Below are 10,727 nucleotides of genomic sequence, written 5' to 3' on the forward strand. Positions count from 1 at the left end.
GTTCCCCTGGATAAAGTCCTAAAGTAGAGGAAGACTCGTATGGACATGAAACTGACTAATAGGGTAGAAGGCCGGCGAGCCCGAGAAGAGACCATGGACTCTTCTACCGAGGACGACGCACACCCCCGAAGGCAGTTCAGAATCAGGCGCTAGGATACAGCGAAACGGCCTTATCCCCATGTTCCAGAAGTAATGCGAAAGCGGTTCCAGGAGCATGGGTTGGCAGAAAGGGGGGGTTTTAGTCAGTAAGAATCTGACACTACCATGCTAAGGTTCTTTTCTTCCATTAAGAGGAGAACGCTAGCATGGGTGTCTTATGCAAGATTTCCCCTCCTATTGTATAAAAAAGAAAAAAAAAAAAAAAAAAAAAAAAAAAAAAAAAAAAAAAAAAACCCCGAAAGGGAAATGGCTTAATGGTGTCATAATAATAGTAGATCACAGATAATATTAATTATATTTTGAAATCATAGTAAACTTTTTTTCTAAGTCACCTGATTTGTGGCACAACGCATTCAAATTAGATCATGCTTCCTATTCGTGATAGTCTAGTCATTACCATATTTATTATAAAGTTGAATTTCCTAAATTTCAATTGTTTTAATTTTTATACAAATTTATTTAAACCAAAGAGTGTTCCACACAACTCAAATACGGGAAATAACTAGGAATTTTTCTAAAATTGTTATTGGGAAACTAAAATATTCATATTTAGGAACTTGACTGACATTAAGAAATTTCTTTAGCACAAATTGTGAGAGCTAGCTAATACAATATTTTTAATAAACATTATATGTATAATATTAAAAAAGAACATTTTAATTTGAAACTCTAAGTATTAGTCCAAATTTATTGATTTCAATAACAAAGCCTCTAAAATTGAACAATATTTTTGAAATTTCTGAACCTTGTTATAAAGAAAATTGGGTGACTTAAATCCTGTAATAAGCGATTGAAACAGGAAGCTTTTGAAATATAAAAAGTTTTTGAAAGAGTCAGTGTTAAATTTGTTAAAAATATTCAATTATTAATAGATTATATTAAACTTACGTTCAATGAAATCGAAGTAATCAACAAAGATAAAGATTAGGACTTCCCTTACAATCTTCATTTTCACTCAATGGCTGATAACTGAAAATTAATCTTCCTCGAATTTCGGATTGAAAACTTTAACTGCATATACTAGGTCTTACAAATCGTTAACTGGTTATTATCTGAATGCGTTGGTCCAATAAATACCAAACAGCAGATTATTTTTTCTTCATAGTGCATACAGGGGATTGAGAAACATTAAACCCGGATCTCAATTTTTTTTTATTTTCTAGGTTTATTGCCTACATAGGGATGAAGAACCTTCAGACGTATTAAACATTGAAATATGTTTTTAGGAAGTAGATACATTAACAATAATAATAATAAATTAGAATAATTATTTTAAAAATGTGCTAAACCAATACATTTTTGTCACGAATTATTCAAACATTTATACAGGTCATAAACCGTCACCTTAGTTAAAAGTGTAAATTCGCTTCTGACCAAAAAAAATTAGTGTCACGAAATATTCCTAAAATCTCGCACTTATTTCTGTTGAAAGCTATATTGGTTTTTAATGACTTCACTTTCTTCCATTATCTATGGAATTTAAAAGTATAGGCTGCTGCTCTCATTTAATTTCTTTACAACTGCTTTAATTTAATTGGTCGGAATTATGGTGGCGAAATATTCCATCGTCCCTCTCAAATTATCTTCTTTAATTTGAGCATACAATTTTATTCTATTTCATAAAAAAATGATTCTTTCCTGTTAATTTTTTGTCACCGATGGGGTGATCATTCGAATTTTGTATGTAAAATTAGTCCTAAATTTTTTAAATTTTAATACAGATCGCCCTAATATTTGTTTAAATCCACGAAAAGGTAAATGCGTTTTTTTTTAATGACATTTGCAGGTTTTGCAGGCCCTATGTAGTTTTTGTATGTCCCATAAGGAAAATGATGTGTGTGTAAATTTCATTCATAATCTTCAATATTAGTTGTGTCCACTTGAAATTAGACATTTTTTTCTACAATTAGCTACGAAGCACAAATAAATTTTTTTTTAAATTTAACCCTTATACAAATTCGTTTTATTGGCTGCCTCAAAGAAACCTATAATTGAAAGGTTGAGTATTAAGAATTTATAGCTATTTAATTTTTCCACTTATTTTTAACTTTGCCGTTAGGATGAGGCAGTAGTGAAAAAATGTAAAAGAAATAATAGTTTGAATAGTTTATTACTATTTATGAACATATAATTTTAGAAAAATGCTCGAAAGTTGTATCGCCTTCTAAAATTTTTTATTTTTTGACTTGAATTGCCTCTAATAAAGACATGCTGAAGGCGAAAAGTTCGCCATTGACTTTTATTGGAAACGTGCATTACCCAGAGAATACCACGCGGCGGTTGCAAAGTCGGACTTAAACTCCTTCGTCATCGTCAGTCTGTCAATCGTTATAGTTATAATGTTCTTCAGTATTATGTTTTTTCTTGTTTTGTATTTTAAAGTTCTCACGTTTTTTATTTGATAAATCAAGTTTTATATTTTTTTGTATATCGGTAGAGCCGATACTCCCATTATACTGATTTCGGGGGGCCTTTTCTTGGGACCCTTTGAGTTTTGGGCTTTGTGCCCATTAAGACAGTTTAGGGCACCGAGACGCGTAACATATAAAAAATTCAGTCCATTAACCGAAACCACTTTTCCATATTAGGAAAATGACCGAGTGAACTTGTAGAGCCGATAGCACCATTAGACACATAAGATTATCTGATCAAAAATTTAACCAGCTGAGAGAAGTGAAAGCTCTCATTGGAGCCGAGCTCTTTTACGAAGTTTTAAATAAATGCAAAGTGCCTCTTGCTTTACCAAGAACCGCCTTGCAAAGCATTAAATTCGGTTAGTAACAGGCAAGGTAAACTCTGACTGGAATCAACAAAGGCTTGAATGTTATTTAGCCAGGGATGATTTTAACTGACAACTAGAAAACATTTGAAGAGCAGATGAGGGCAAAGAAGGACGATATTTTTCATGAGAGGAGAAAGCATAGGACAATCATGTTTCTGCTAACGTGCAACGTGTTTCTTGAGGCAAGTATGTTTTTTGATTACCTTTCAGGGAAAAACAGGAGGACTTAAGGAACTCTCACTGCGTGACGCGGCGAAGATATTTTGCTCTAAAAAGAAGACTCACAAAGAACTTGGACTTGCAACAAAAGTACCATCAATTCATGAGAGAATAGGAAGATACAGGATATATGGAGCACAACGGAAGCAGGGCGGGTCAAGGTTACTACTTGCCTCCTCATGTTGCAGTTAGAGAATCGAGTGTCACTAGAAACTAATGATGGTGTTTGACGTTTGGGCGAAAACAACCACAGGAATCTCTCGAAATGACATACTGATGGTAGGTTCAACTATCCAGGACGAAATATTTACTCTAATTTTACGCTTTCGTCAGGATTCATTTGTTTTTAGTGTGAACATCGAAAAGATGTACCGCCAAATTTGGATTCATCCGGTAGATAGGAAATATCAGAAGATCCTTTGGCTATGTATTACCAAGGAACCAATAAGAACATACCAGTTGTAGACTGGTTGTAGCTGCAAGATCAGTTGATAAGGCTAGCCAATAAGGAAGGCCTTTGTCTGTGCAAATGGATATAAAACAATCCGAAGGTTATTACGGACCTTCCAGGTAGCTTTAATCGCACGAGTATTAAACTGTATTCAGATCATGCGACTAAGACCTTGGAAGTTTCTTGGAATTCACAGGAAGACATGCTTATTTTTTAGGTAGATTCGGTGCCTGGACAGGATTTCATCCCCAAACGGGTAATGCTGACGCAAATATCCAACCTCTACGAGCCGCTGGAACTGTTAACACTAGTATTATTCATGCAAAAACAAAAATGCAACAACTGTGGAAAGCCACAACAAAGTGGGATAGTCTTGTTCCTCCAGAAATATAATCATCTTGGCGGCAGTAGCACAATCAATTACATCTGCCTAATTATTGGAAAATTCCAAAAGCTGTTCAGGCCCCACTTGCGGATGAACTTCAACTCCATAACTTTGCAGACGCGAGCCAAAAGGCTTATGGAGCGTGCATTTATGTACGCTCAACAAGAGGAGACAAGCATCACTCCACGTTACTTTGGGAGCGTTCACATATGATGTCACGCTTTATTTCAAGCTTTTTAACCCTTCAGTATCCCTTGTCACACTCAGTCACAAGTTAGCGAGAACCCACCTATAATATTACGTAACGTTCTTTGAACCCCTCCCCCCTTCACATTATTGAAAATAATTATAAAATTCTTATGCTTATGGACTTACACCTTTTTATGTTATTAATTAAAAACAACAAGATCCTCCATGACGTCACGCGCAGAATGACTGATCCCCCCATATGTCAAGATTTGTCAAGATTTGTCACGCCTTACAAGAACCCATCATCATTGCCCCTCGTTGAGTGACATCATAAGTGAACACTCTCTTTGCGCAAAATCCCGAGTTACACCAATACAAAATTTGAGCACACCAAGACTGACACTTGGTGCAGCAATGCTCCTAGCTAATTTTATAAGACTGTAAAGAATTCTTACATGCATAAATTCTGTAAAACGGGATCTTGGCCCGATTCTACGATTGCACTCAATTGGATCAGCTCACCTCCACATGAATACAAAACCTTTGTCGTTAACAGAATTGGTGAGATACAAGATCTCACTTCTGTAACTAACTGGAATAATGTCTAATCAAAGGAAAACCCTGCGAACCTGGTATCGAGAGGTCAGCTTCCTCAAGAATCCTTCCACAACACGCTTTGGAACATTGGACCAAAATGACTAATTAAGCGGAATAACATTGGTACGATCACTCACTAGAGAATACTGACGATCTGGAAAATTAAAGAAAGGTAACTAGCGTCTTAATAACCGTTACCGGAGAGCGCAAATTCGATCTTTCGCCATACAACGACAAGAGTTTCACAAAGAGATACGGGGTTTGTCAAGGATTGTGGACGTTCCAAAGACTTCGAAACTTATTAGGCTGCATCCTTTCATGGAAGAAGATCTCTTGAGAGTGGGAGGAAGGATCAAAAACGCTGAAATCGACAATAATCAAAAACATCCTATCCTTTTACCTAGAACCCATCCCGTTACTGATCTCATAATTCACGATTATCCATGAAAGATAGTTTCATTCAGTTGTAAGCGGTACCTTGTATGCTACCAGGCTGATGTATTGACCAATTTGCGCAAGGCCTAACGAACCAGATTATGTAATGGGTAACCTTTATAGAGTAAAAGTCACTACGTCACGTCCTTTAGAAGATATAGGGGTTGACTATTGTGGCCCATTTCACGTGAAAAAAGAGCGTCTTCGTAATAGGAATAAAGTTAAGATACAGTTGTATATGTCTGTATATTTACGAAAGCGGTGCATGTTGAACTTGTTGGTGATCTAACGACTGACATTTTTATTGCAAGCTTGAGGCGATTTTTCGCGCTCCAAGGAATTCGCGATTTCGGTGGAATCTGGGAGGCAGCTAAAAATCACTCATGCGTCACGTGTTAAGAACGACAGGCGATACATTGTTTACATACGAAGAGCTCAATACGTACATGTGCAAATGGAAGCAGTGCTCAACTCGCGACTACTCATACACATGTCATGAGATCCCAGCGATTGATGTGCATTTGCTCCAAGTCATTTTTAATAAGTCAGCCTTTAACTAGCATACCGGCTCTAGATTTTTTTCAGAATCCTGCTAATCGAATGTCTTTCTGAAAACACATACAGAAACCTAAAAGAGGCTTTTGGAAGCGCTGGAACCGCGAAAATTTAAATTAAATAAATATTCGGAGTATGTTGCATACCAGATCGTTAGATTTGATTAAAATAGGACCTTTTTTCTTCTTAAGGAGGAAAGTCTGCCGCCATTCCCTTGGAAGTGCGGTCGAATTTTAGAAGTCCATCCAGGCGACGGTGTCATTATATGTGTAGTAACTTTAAAAACTGAAAGCGGCGTCGTTGATCGAGGTGTGAAGAAAATTTAGCCGCTTCCTATAGAAATATAAATTTGTTAAACGCGTATCGTTCAAATCCGGCAGACGTCATATTCAATTTGACAGGAATTTATACGATTATCCCCGATGCTTATCGATCTTATTCGAGCTTCTACGAACTTACGAATGTTTGTATGCGAATCGAGGAAACTTTGACCTCAGTACTCTCGTGACTGGCGAGTCTATCAACACAGATTTCAAATGAATACGGCCTTTCGCGTCTTTCTGAATGAATATATACTTTCAGTGAGGATTTTAATTTCTGAGTATAATTGACTTTATCTTGATCAATTTTTACTATAAGATTATTACAACTTCACGTTCCAAGAAAAACATTCAAATAAAAAAAGACCTGAGCACGTAGACAAAGTACTCCACACATGGAAAGATTCTATGTATGGAACTCCATACAATGAAGTGTTGTAGTATATATATTAATTAACGTAATTTACGGTAATTTCATGAATTATGTATGGTAACTTTCTATAAATTACCGTAAAATTCTACTATCCGCAATAAAAATGTTCTCATAGTTTTTGCGGTGAGAGGGATGATTATCGCACAATCCGAGCTCATTAATGTATAATTTTCATTATTCTCCTCTGAGATAACTTTTTACTCTCTAGGGTGTAAAACGTAGAGCTTTAGCCTTGCGTCAAAGGCGCCGAAAAAGACTGAAATCATGTAGTATCATGAAAATTTATTATCTTTCGGGATGAATGATATAAAGTTGTTAAATATCAAGAGCAGTATTTACTGTTCAACGTATATAATAATTATTTTAACAATTTTCATTTATTTAAAGAATTTTTTTCCTTGTGAAGCGAGACAAGTTTTCATTTTCTACTTTTAAGGACAAAATTAACAAATTTTACTATTTTTGTTCGAGATATTTAACAATTATTTAAGCAATTATTAACAACTCACTTGGACCTTTTCATAGGAAAGGCGAGGAAAAGTCCAGTTTTTTCAAATCTCTATACCATATATTATTTGAAGAATTAAATTCAATTGTTCGAAGAAAAGTATAGTCCTCTTTTTAAATTACTTCTCTGCTTTGTTTCATTTATATACTTTAAAAAAGATCTGCAGCCAAACTATTTTTAATTCACAGATTCAATTAATCTACGGGGGGGGGGGGGGGGGGGGTTAAGTAAAGAAGGAAATATCATTTACTTAAAGCTACTGAAATAAACTGTTAAAAAAATTTTATTGTTAAAAAATATATGATGCACTTTCTTAGATAAGGAAATACTGAATGGTAAGCAATTTAGTGTAAGAGATTCGAAAAAACTAAACTATTCTCCATCTTCCTTGTAGAAAGGCGCAAGTGAATGATTATCAACTGGTTAAGTAATTTTTGAAAGTATTTTGTTCGATAATCCTGGTTTTAATTGAAGAAAAAAATACATTTTTAGGATTAGGAGAAAAAAATTGTTTGTTCATAATAAAAATTGTTTTAAAAATTGACGCTTTATAGCGAATACATAAGGAAGAAATTGTTGAAACAAATTTTAGTGATTAAAGAATTCCAAAATTTCGAAATAAATCTGAAATTTGGTTTTTAGAAAAGAAAAATTATAGCCTATTTATTCAGTTTAGGCTAAAGAAATTTCATGCTTGAAATAGTAAACTTTTTGAAAAATGCGTAAGAAGAAAATGCTTTAGCATAGTTTACAAAAATTATATATCAGGAAAAAACATTCGAAAAAGGTAAAGGTTTTAGCAACATTATTTCTTCGAAATCCCCAAATATTTCGGAATAAATTATTTTAAATTTCATAAACTTATTCCAATATACATTCAAATCTAGTAAAAGGTCTTAAAATCTGATAATACTTCTCAAAATATTTGGATTTCTACCAAATCCTCTGAGTTCCTGGAAATGCATTAAAATACCTTATTATAAGCCTTTAAAATCGTTTAAAATTACTGAACTCTTTGGAAATTTTATCAAATCCCGTGAAATTAATTGAAATTCCTTAAACATTCTTTGAAATATTTGGAAATCCTCTGATATCCCTTAGGATGTTTCTTTGATCTAAAGAAAACGATTTTTACACTTTAAAGTTGTTTTTTCCTGAATCAAATCAAATTGTTTTAAAGGAATGGCTCCTTCAATACAAAACAGATAATTATATTAGTGTGCTTCATGAAAATACATTCATTTATTGATGGCTGTATTTGTTAATTTAAAAATGATGAGAGAAATTGGAAACATGAGAAACAGAAAAGTTTAACTTTATCGTGAAAGTAAGACGACAGTATTCTGCCGTGATTTGATATAACACCGTTAACTGCTTTGAGGTGAATGATCCGATTTTCAGTTAACGGTGTTCTTTTAAATCACGGCAGTATTGTGACCTTCGTAAATAGACGTTTCGAAATTAGACGAACTACAAATTAAAGAAAATTAACGATCCCGTGTTTCTAGTCATTTGAGGATTAAACTATACTAAATTTTTATTTTTCGATTTTTTTTTTGAAATAGTGAGAAATCTTTTACAAATACAAAAATTAAACTGATTAGAAATTTTATTTATTATTATGAAGATTTTTTATTGCATATTATTTCATTTTATTGTCGAGAGCACGTATTTTGTTAAAAAATCGTCCTTTTCCGTAGAAAATCAATTGTTATTGGTTCAAAATGCAACTGTTGAGGCCATGTTATGAGTGGGTTACGTGGCCTGATTTCTACCTCACCGACACTTTTTTTATTATCTAACTTATTTTCACACAAAGAGCCACATAGAATTGAAACTTGGGTATTCTAAAAAATAAGCACTAATAATTGTGGCTCTGATTCTTAATTTGTATAATCGCGAAAAAAGTTTTGCGTTGTAAATATTTTTTTTTTCATTATTATTAAAATTTAGGACCAGGCCCACCTTTTTTAGTGCTCCTTATTTATCATCCTAAATTTTCAACTCCATGTGGCGCTACGTGTGAAAATAAGTTGAGAAATAAAAAAAGTGGCGGTAAGGTGAGAATCTGGTCACGTGACCTACGCGTCTTCTAGTTGAGCATTCAAGGATTTTATCTAAAGATTAATTTTTTTCGTTAAATCGAAATTTTTGAAATTAAAAGTTGAAATTTTTCCTGTTACAATATCAACATTAATTTTCACCACAATTGAAATCAAATTTGCATGAAACTAATACTTTCTCATTAGAATAAGAATGTAACTAAAAACATACACAAATATTTGACAAGTTGTCAACTTTTTAGAGCATTCCTGTAGAATCTTTGGGCTGAAAAAAACTTTTATATTCTTAAGTGATCAGTTTATTTATTTAACTGTCGAATATACATATGTTTTAGAAAACATACATAAACTATGTTAATTACATAATCTTCAAAATATACAAAATAGTCGATTCAAAGAAATAATTAATCGCTTTATCAAAATTGTTTTCTTCTTTTTAAGTTACCAGCAATTTTATCAAGGCAAAACTTGCGAACTTGTTACCTTTTTCTCTTTCTCTGAATTATGAATCTCTAAAAGTTGTTGATCCACAACAAGTTTTAAAAGCGAAGACAAGACAATGCCAATTGGATCTGATATAAAAATTCGACCGTATTGTCCTATATTTTTATTGGGTGGTTCGATATCGTACAGTTTGAAAGTACTTGCATAAAAAAAATCACTCGATTCAAAGTGTACAGCAATTTCACTTGGTTCAGTTCCATGAGATCTTCCACACCAGATTCTGATGCTTCTTGATTCTTCTGGGCTTGGTGTAATAGCTTTAACTAGCACAAAACTACTGCCCTTCGTTTCTATATAAAAGTAATAGGTATCTGTGTTTCTCCTCATTTGCTTAGTCACCCACAAGGGACTATTCTTAATAAGGGAGAAGTACTTTTCGATTTTTACATACTGCAGGTAATGCATATTTATTGACAACGTAACATGCATGTCTTCCAAATCAGAAGGAAATCCATCTGCACCCAGTGGGCACAAAGTTTCGCGACGTCTTTACGACATTGTTACGACATCTTAACGACAACTTTACGACATCCTATGTCCATGTCGTTAAGGTGTCTTTACGATATCGTAAATAAGTCGTATGATCTGACGATGTCTGCGATATCGAAAAGACATCGAAACGACATGGACATAGGATGTCATAAAGATACCGTAAAAATGTCGTAACGATGTCGTGAAGACGTCGCCAAATTTTGGGCCCACTGGGCACCTAATTTTGGAAGGAAAAATATTCTAAATTACAAAGTTTTTGGATGCTAACGTATCAATATTTTAGGAATTTTTCAACAATTACTAGTCAAGAAAGAATGAACTATTTATTTACGAAATGAAAAGTGTCTTTTTCGAAAAAGTTTTTTGATAGATTCGAAAACTTTGAATTCAAAGTCTGCCTTATCTTTGAGTTAACTCAAACGGTTCGCGGGTAATAATAGTAAAAACGCTTTGAAATCTGGAACTCTGTAGTATAATCAATATAAGATTTCAAAAAGATTTTTAAAAATTAATGATGCCTCAACAGGGTTCGACAAAATCTATGAAAAATGTAGTGAATGTTGGTAAACCCACAAAGTCCAAAAATCATAAAAAAAACTTCGTGTCTGTAAGCTTGTATATATATATGACAAATT

This window comes from Belonocnema kinseyi, chromosome 1 (genome assembly GCF_010883055.1).
Source record: "Belonocnema kinseyi isolate 2016_QV_RU_SX_M_011 chromosome 1, B_treatae_v1, whole genome shotgun sequence".
In the NCBI taxonomy this organism is placed as follows: Eukaryota; Metazoa; Arthropoda; class Insecta; order Hymenoptera; family Cynipidae; genus Belonocnema; species Belonocnema kinseyi.